Genomic DNA, 8,895 nt, shown 5'->3' on the forward strand with positions numbered 1-8,895 from the left:
ATGTAGTCCCATTTATTTATTTTGTCCTTTGTTTCTCTTGCCTTAGGCAACGTATTGGTGAAAATTCTGCTATGTAAGATGTCTGAACTTTTGCTGCCTATGTTTTCTTCTAGGCTTTTTATGGTTTTATGACTTACATTTAAGTCTTTTATCCATTTTTAGTTTATCTTGTGTATGTTGTAAGTTGATGGTCTAGTTTCATCTTTTTGCATATACCTATCCAATTTTCCCAGCACGATTTATTGAATAGACTGTCCTTACTCCATTGTATGTTCTTGCCTCATATGTTAAATATTAATTGAGCATAATGGCTTGGGTCGATCTCTGGGTTCTCTGTTCTGTTCCATTGATCTATATGCCTGTTCTTGTGCCGGTATTTAAAAATGGTGACTCTCATACAAATATAAAATGAATGTGTCAAAGAATTTTTATTTCACTCACTATTTATTGAGGAAACCAGTAAGAAGTAAAAACGGAGTCAAAGGAGAATCCAAAGGAAAAACGCATATATGGGCATCAGCAATTCTGATTGAATTTGCTGATCAGTGCAAAACTGGCCTCTTCCATAGAGTGGAAATTGATGCACCATCATTAGACAAAATTAATTTGTATTTCTAAGAATGGGAATTAGTTATATCACTATCAGCCTTCCACAAGTTAACTTCAATTTTTAGAGACCTGAAAACTAGTCAAGAACAATGATTTTCAACCTTTTTCATCTCATGGCACACATAAACTATTTACTAAAATTCTGTAGCATATCAAAAATACATTTTTTGCCAGTCTGACAAAAAATATAGGTATAATTCATTCACAATGGATAGGTATTGTTGTGTTGGCTGTTGTCATTTTTTAATTTGACAAACTCAAGGAAAAGAGGTCAGTGCCCCTGACTATATAGTCAGGTGTAGCATGTTTTAAACATTCTTGTGGCACACTGGTGGAAAATCTCTGGTCAAGAACAATGAAAGACACAGACCTCTGTGGAATCAGGTGACCCTGGAAGGGTCCTTTCTCAAGAAATTCTGCCAAGAATTTTATCTGTTCAGTTTGATATACACAGGATGTACAGACTGGCTAAAACAGAAGTGATATTTGAATAACCAAATCAGAGAAATTTCCTGCCACATATGACAAACTAAAACTATTCTTTTCATACGGTCTTCCAATACAATTCATGGACATTGTGACAACACAATGCTCCCCTAAATATCTGGTTTTTCCCATTAATTTAATTAGGGCAACTTCTTCAGGCTCATTGGGAAACTGTCACCAGCCTTGGACCCCCCTGAAATGCATGTGCAGATGGAGTGCTGTCTCAGAACCAGGGTTTCTGTGGGAGGAAGAAATAGGTTTGACATTTCAAAATCAGACATAACAGAATATCTGAATATGGACTTGGACCCCAATTAGGAACCTGAAAATCATGAAAAAATACTTAAAAACCAGCACTCCTGTTCCCTGGCCCCCACCTGCCTCTGAAACACATGGCGCTTACATGGGAATATTTCACCCTGACTTTTTGTATCAGGAAACATGATGCATACTTTTGGTTTGGTAAGAGATCAAGAAATAAAAATGCCTATGGTCTGGTAGAATTGCTCCTCAGAGCTCATGGTAGATTTATTTACTCCTTACTGGGAGAAAAATGGCCAAATCAAGCAAATTAAATTACAGCAGGTGGGAAATCAGCCTCTTGTACACCATCCCCCTTCACAGCTGTGAGAGGTGGAGCTAGAAACTGAGAGTCGGTAATTGCAAAGGCAAAGCCAAATGAAGGCTCAGTATAGGCCCAGATGAAGGGTAAAATTATAGATTAAGGGTCAGAAGACTGAGAGGTGTTCTACTGGTGTGCCCCATTGATTTTGCTTTTCTCTTGGTCTAGGATGGCTCTCTGGGGTTTAAATACCAACACTGGCATTGTACCCAATAATACAGTACTGGGTTCATTCTTCTATCCATCTCTTCAAGCGTGTATATACTAAACACATGTCGACTGTCATCCTGATGTCCTTAAGTCCTCTAGTCTGCGAAGTTGCTTATATATTTAATGTTTAAATAAAAATAGCTGAGTCCTCATCCTACATTCTATGGAGAGTTCAGTGCCTTTCCCAAGATGTCTGCAAATCCAAGCTGCTGCCATTGCTGTGCTCACTCTTTGCTCAGATTTCCTTGTCCCACTACACTCTCAATCCACCTCCCATTCCACTTCCTATGGCTCTTCTCCCCTCCCATCCCCTCTCCCCTCCCTTCCCCTCCCCTCTCCTCCCCTCCCCTCTCCTCCCCTCCCCTCCCCTCCCTTCCTCCCTTCCTCTCCTCTGCTCCCCTCCCCTCCCCTCTCCTCCCTCCCCTCTCCCCCCTCCCCTCCCCTCCCCTCCTCCCTTCCCCTCCTCTGCTCTCCTCTCCTCTCCATGCACTGTTACCTTACAAGGGGAAAATAGCATGTATTTCTCTGATTTTTTTCATCAATGCAAGAAATTCACATGTAGCAGACATTTAGTGAACTTTGACACAATCATTTTACAATGCTGAGCAGTTTTAGCAGAAAATTTAAAGTAAAATATGCCTCCTTTTAAAACCTCTTTTAAAAATGATGAAGTAAATGTGGTGAAAAGTTAGTAAAGTCTAAAACGAGATGATTACAATGGGTTGATTTTACCGTATTTTGCTGTCTGTGTTAGAGTAGTGACAGGACAGCCATAATACAGGGACCAACAATGTGGACACTGATTTCACTCTCACATTACAGTCTTGAGGGGAGTGGCTGGGTGGGCGGGATGACTCTGCAAGGTCATGCAGAGACCCAGGCTCCTTGCATTTGTTTCGCTGCTTTCCCCTAGGCCTTGTCCATGACTGCACCCCCATTCACAGGTAACACAAAGAGGGGAAATGCAGGGCAATCAGATTTTTCCTATGTGGGATGGTTGATCTTGAGCCTGTAGGGAGCAAGCTGGCCCAAGACTTCTCCAAGTCCACATTTCTTTGCCTCCAATTCTTGTGTCCAATGTTAGGGAAACCACAGGCACACCTTTGTAGGAGGGTCAGATTTTTTTCTAAGTACAGACATTCTATACATCACTTTCACTCACTTTCCACAGTCCATGACCTAGGCCAAGGTAACTAGAAAATGCAGCCTCTAGCCAGGTGGCCCAACTCTATTCCTCTGGAAGAAGGACAGACAGCTAGTATGCTGTACCACACTGGCTGTTCCCCTCCACAGGATCCCTGGTTTCCCTCCATGGGGGAGGGCTTCTGGGTTCCCTCCTCTGCCTCTTTTCCCAACTTCCCAACCTCTATCAGATACCTGTTTGTTATGGGCTAAATGGGTTCTCCCAAGAGTCATATGTTGAAGTCCTAACTTCCCAATACCTCCGAATGTGACTGTATTTGAAGATAGGCTCTTTTTAAAAAAGATTTATTAAAGTATAATCGATATACAAAGCTGAACATATTTAATGTGTACAATTTGATGGGTTTGAACATATGCGCACACACACATGAAATTATCACCACAATCAAGGTAATGTATTGATCACCTGCAAAAGTTTCCTCCTGCTCCCCTCCTTTTGTACGTATGTATGTGTGTGTGTGTGTGTGTGTGTGTGTCTGTAGTAAGAACATATAACTTGAGATCTACCCTCTTAACAAAGTTTCAGTGTATATCAGAGTACTATGAATTATAGGAACTATGTTATATAGCAGACTTTTAGAATTTATTCATCTTTATAACTGAAACTTTATATTCAGTGAACAACTTCAAATTTCCTCTTCCCCCAGCCCCTAGTAATGACCACTGTACTCTCTGCTTCTGTGAGCCTGATTATTTTAGATACTTTATATAAGTGGGTTCAAAATAAAATATCACCTCACACCTGTTAGGGTGGCTAATATCAAAAAACAGGAGACAACAAACTAGTGTTGTTAAGGATGTGGAGAAACTGAAACCATTTTATGTTATTGGTGGGAATGTAAAATGGTGCAACAATTATAGATACATTATGGAGGTTCCTCAAAAAAAATTAAGACTAGAACTGCCATAGTATCCAGCACTCCCATGTCTGGTTATATGTCCAGAGGAACTGGATCGGGACCTCTAAGAGACAGCCTCTTTCCGTGTTCATTAGAGCTCCAGCCACAACATCCTGAACACAGACACAACCCAACTGCCCACTGATGGGTGAACGGATGAAGCAACTGTGGTCTCTATATACATACAGTGGAGCTGGTCAGCCTTGAAAAAGAAGGAAATCCTACAATATGCAGCAACCAAATCCAGGTTCATCTGGATGGACCTGGAGGACACCATGCTAAGTGAAGTAAGCCAGTCACGGGAGAAGATAGGGTCTCTAAAGGGGTAATTAAGTGCAAATGAGGTCATTCAGGTGGGCCCTAATTCAGTGTTAATGGTGTCCACACAAGGAGAAGAGATTAGGACACAGACACACATAAAGGAAAGACCATGGGAAGGCAGAGGGAGAAAGTGACAAACTACAAGCCAAAGAGAGGCCTCAGAAGAAATCAACCCGGCCAACACCTTGATTTTGGACTGTTAACCTCCAGAACTGTGAGAAAATACGTGTCTGTTGTTTAAGCCACCGGGTCTGTTTTACTATGTTATGGCAGCCTGAGCAAGCCAATATGCTACTGATTTTAAAGTAGAACAGTTTTACTCTCCACTTCACTCTCTGAACTCTGGCAGCCTCCCTTGGTAAACCCCTGGCCTCATTGAGGTGCTCTTCCAGGCAAAAGGCCCTTCTCTCCAGGTGTCTGCCCTTCAGCGCACAGAGCACCCACAGAAGCCGAAAAATTAGTCCTTCCTTGAATGAGATCAAACTCTTTGGCCCACCAATCTCCTTTACTTGGAAGAGGGCAGTATAAAAGCCTATTCTTTCTTCCTTTCTTTTTTATTTAATTAATTTATTTTTGTTACAGATGTTTCTCCTTTTCCCCCACTGATTCCCCCCTCCCCCTCCCTCCCTGCCCTGTCCCCAGCTTTGCTGTCCATGCCCACTGTTCATGCATACATGCATATAAGTTCTGTGGTTTATCTCTCCCCCCCACCCCCTCTTCTGGGGACTGTCAGTCTGTACCCCACTTCCACGTCTCTGGGACTACCCCATTCCTCAGACTGTTATGTTCATTATATTCCACAAATAAGTGAGACCATATACTTGTCTTTCTCTGTTTAAAGCCTATTCTTCCTTAATAAGAAATACGCCACCGCTTAAGAAGCTGGCAGCAGCTACAGCCGACTTCCTCCGCCTGCCTGAAGCAGCGGTTTTCCCGTCCCCGGCACCGGCACGCGCACCCGCACCCCCCCCCACCCCACCCCCGGCACCCGCTCCCGCACCCGCACCGCCCGCGCGCGCGCGCACAGCAGCTCGGGAGGTTCCTGAGAGAAGGCCACCAGCTCCAGCCCTCGTGGGACTCACATTCCGATGGCGAGACAGACATGAAAAGAGTGAACAGACCAATGAAATATAAGTTGCTAATCATAGGGGCTGTAACGACAGAGACGGGAACAGGTTTCCCCCGCTCTCCGAAGGCAGCGCATTCCTGGGAAACCTCTCATAGCCTGAAATGGCAAAAAGCAAAAAAAGCAATTACCCTTGGTTTATATAAAATATTTTTTAGTGTTCCCAGACCCGAACTATAACCTGCCACATTATCCCAAATATGCTTAATTATGTCGCGTTTTATGCGAAGCATAACAGCCTTATGGGCTCTCTGGGGCTTCCCTGGTATCTCAGGGCACATCTTGCTAATGGGAGCGCAAAGTGCGCGACAGAGCACAGGTGCGACAGACACGGCTCAGCCACGGCCGCGCGACGCTGAGATGCTGCGTGTGGTTCCCGGGGCGCAGGGCCTCCGGGGCGCAGGATCTCCCGGGCGCGGGGCCTCCGGGGCGCAGGATCTCCCGGGCGCGGGGCCTCCGGGGCGCGGGGTTTCCGGGGCGCGGGGTCTCCCGGGCGCAAGGTCTCCCGGGCGCAAGGCCTCCGGGGCGCGGGGTCTCCGGGGCGCGGGGTCTCCGGGGCGCGGGGTCTCCCGGGCGCGGGGCCTCCGGGGCGCGGGGTTTCCGGGGCGCGGGGTGTCAGGGACGCGGGGTCTCCCGAGCGCGGGGTCTCCGGGACAGCTCACTGCAAGACAATGCTGACTGCGATTTCCACCTCCCCCTTGTTTCCACAAAAGTGAAACGCTGCGGCGGATTTCCTTCAGTTAGCAAAAGCAGGTGTTAATGTAGGTCTTTTATAAAAGCAAAGTGGTAGAAAATGAACTTCCAAAGAGCAGGGATACCTGCGCTGTGACAGACACGAAGACCGGAAGGTTTAAGCCACTTCAGGATTCTCGGAGAGGACACGAATCACAGGCCTCAGGATGAAAAGAAACCAACATGCCTTTCGGGAAAACGAGGGTGAGAGCATTCCTGGGGGGCTGTCCGGGAAGTATTTCCAGGGATATTTTTCTTGGTGAAAAGAACCGAGGCACCGTGTCTACCCAGGTACTGGGAATACAGACATGGAGGGGAAATTAAACTATCTGCTCACAGAGCTAATGGTCTAGTGGGAAGAGATCTGAAAACACCACTCAGTGAGGGACCGATAACGCAGGTGGTGGTAGATGCTATGATGGATAAAGTACAGCAGGATAAGAGAAAAGAGAAAAGGGGTAGGGAGAGGTTGCTCTTTTGTCTAAGGGGAAGAGAAGGCTTTTTCTGATGAAATAAGATTTGAAGATTTTTCTTTTTTAAAAAAAGAAAGAGGTTGGGAGATATCTCGAAGAGACTTTAAGGGAGCCGTGCAGTGTCTCAGGAGGAATATTCAAGGGCAGGGAACAGCAGGGCCAAGCCTGTCCAGACACTGCCGGCAGGGCAGAGGGACAGGAGAGAGGTAGGAAATGATGCCAGAGAGAAGCCACAGCGAGTTTATGTCAACCGTGGTCGAGCATTCCGGTTCGCTCTCCAGTGAGATGACATGTCACTGGAGGAGAGTTTTGAGCAGAGGAGTGTGATCTGATTTATATTTTACAAGGATCATTGCAGCTGCGGTGTGGAAAACAGTCTGGGGGTGGAGTGGGGGCAGGAGTAGAGGCTGGGAGAGCAAGTAGGCGGCTCCCGCACTAATCCAGGGCAGAGAGGCTGGCGGGCGGGTGTGCAGCTATTGCGGAGGTGGTGGGAAGCTGTCAGGTTCTGCACGCGTCTTGATGATAAAGCCTGAAGCCAAAAGGACTTGCCAAAGGGATGCGTGTAGGATGTGAGAGCGAGAGAGACATCTGCGACGGCTTCAGGGTTTGACTTGAGCAACTAAAAGGATGGAGTTGCCATCTATAGAGCTGAATAGGGTTGTGCGTCTCCCTGTGTTCTTCCCTGTGGAGTCCAGTGCTGCTCCGGGGAGGGGCCTCATCTCTACCAGCAATTCTTACCGACCGGTGCAGGGCACAAGAGAAGGAAGGGGACAATGCCTGTTGAGGGCTTCATGTTTATCAGTCATTCTATTAGGTGCTTTATTGTGCATTATCTCATTTCTTCTCTACACGAAAAACCCTGTGAATTTCTTCTTGGGGGGTGGGGTGTCACCTTTGTTTTTAATTTTTTTTTCACCTACAAATTTTATTTTTATTCATATTTTATTATTAAAATGATTGGGAAGGGAATAAAACTGAGACCAAGTGGGCTAAAGAAATGCTCCCCAGGCCCACCAAGTCAAAAGTGCAGAGCCTCTCCAAACTCAGGAGGTCTACTAACCTCTCAGGTGGATGGATATTCATCCCGTTTTTTAGAAAAGTGCATGGGACAGGAAGCCTGGAAGGTGCTGGGAAAGACATGAGGGCCCAGGGCAAACACTGGGATGATGAGGGTAAGTCCCAAGTAAACCAGAAAATTCTTTTTTTTTTAAATCCTCACCAGAGGATATTTTTTTCTATTTATCTTCAGACAGAGTGGGAGGGGGAGAGAAACATCGACATGAGAGGGACACATCAACTGGTTGCCTCCTGCATGACCCTGACCAGGGACAGGGACAAACTGCAACCGAGGTACATGCCCTTGGCCGGAATCAAACCCAGGACTCATTGGTCCATGGGCCGACGCTCTACCTGAGCCAAACCGGCCAGGGCAACCAGAAAATTCTTTAAACCAATTCTTTTCAGGTTCATTATCTGGACCAGGCCATATCTATGTATATGTTTTTTGCCCTGTCCATTGCCAATCCCTCCCTTCCTGTCCCCAAATCATTCTGAGACATCCTCTAAAGGAGATAGGCAACTTTACTACTAAGGCACTCTTAGCTCTTCAGCTCTGGGTCCTTCCTCCCTCTCGACATCCGCACCTCGTTGTAAATCTAGATATCAGGTTAAACTAAGTAAGTTTAGAACTTAGATGTGACCTAGCTCCTCTTCCATGATTTCCCATTTTCATAATATCATTGTGATCTTTCCTGTCGGCCCGACTTAATGCCTGAAAGTCCCTGTTGTCTCACACCCATACAAGGCCTAGGCTCTAACTCCTCAGGGTCCTTCACAGCCTTTCCTAATCCAAGGTCACCGCCACTCTGGATTTCACCTGGATTCCAGCAAAAAGCTCCTGTGTCCCATCCCATCTCCGTCACTTTCTCCTTCCATCCATCCCCTATATCTCTGCCGGATTAATCTTTTCTAAAGCTCAGCCCTCATCATGTCACTTTACTCCTTAAAAACTGTCAGTGTTTTCCTGTTGCTGCCAACATCGGTACAAATCCTCAGACTCTCATTCAAGCCCCACCCGGTCTCCCAGTGCAGCACCTTCTATGAATAACCCCGCACAGTGCCTCTATGCACGGTTTCTCTTGGACCTTTCCATCTCCGTGCTTTCTCGACCCCGATGCGTTACGCTCAGCCCTCTGCTGCTGCTCCAGTTTGGAT

The 8,895-nt window shown here is 46.2% G+C and overlaps 1 non-coding gene across 1 annotated transcript; it reads right to left on the reverse strand.

Moving 5' to 3' along the window:
* Window positions 1–2,911: 2,911 nt before the first annotated feature.
* On the reverse strand, window positions 2,912–3,041 carry LOC118624876. The gene has a single exon (XR_004958537.1). It is a non-coding gene; the product is annotated as a small nucleolar RNA SNORA38 (small nucleolar RNA).
* Between the last annotated feature and the right edge of the window lie 5,854 nt (window positions 3,042–8,895).

This window comes from Molossus molossus, unplaced genomic scaffold (genome assembly GCF_014108415.1).
Source record: "Molossus molossus isolate mMolMol1 unplaced genomic scaffold, mMolMol1.p scaffold_m16_p_10, whole genome shotgun sequence".
Taxonomy (NCBI): Eukaryota; Metazoa; Chordata; class Mammalia; order Chiroptera; family Molossidae; genus Molossus; species Molossus molossus.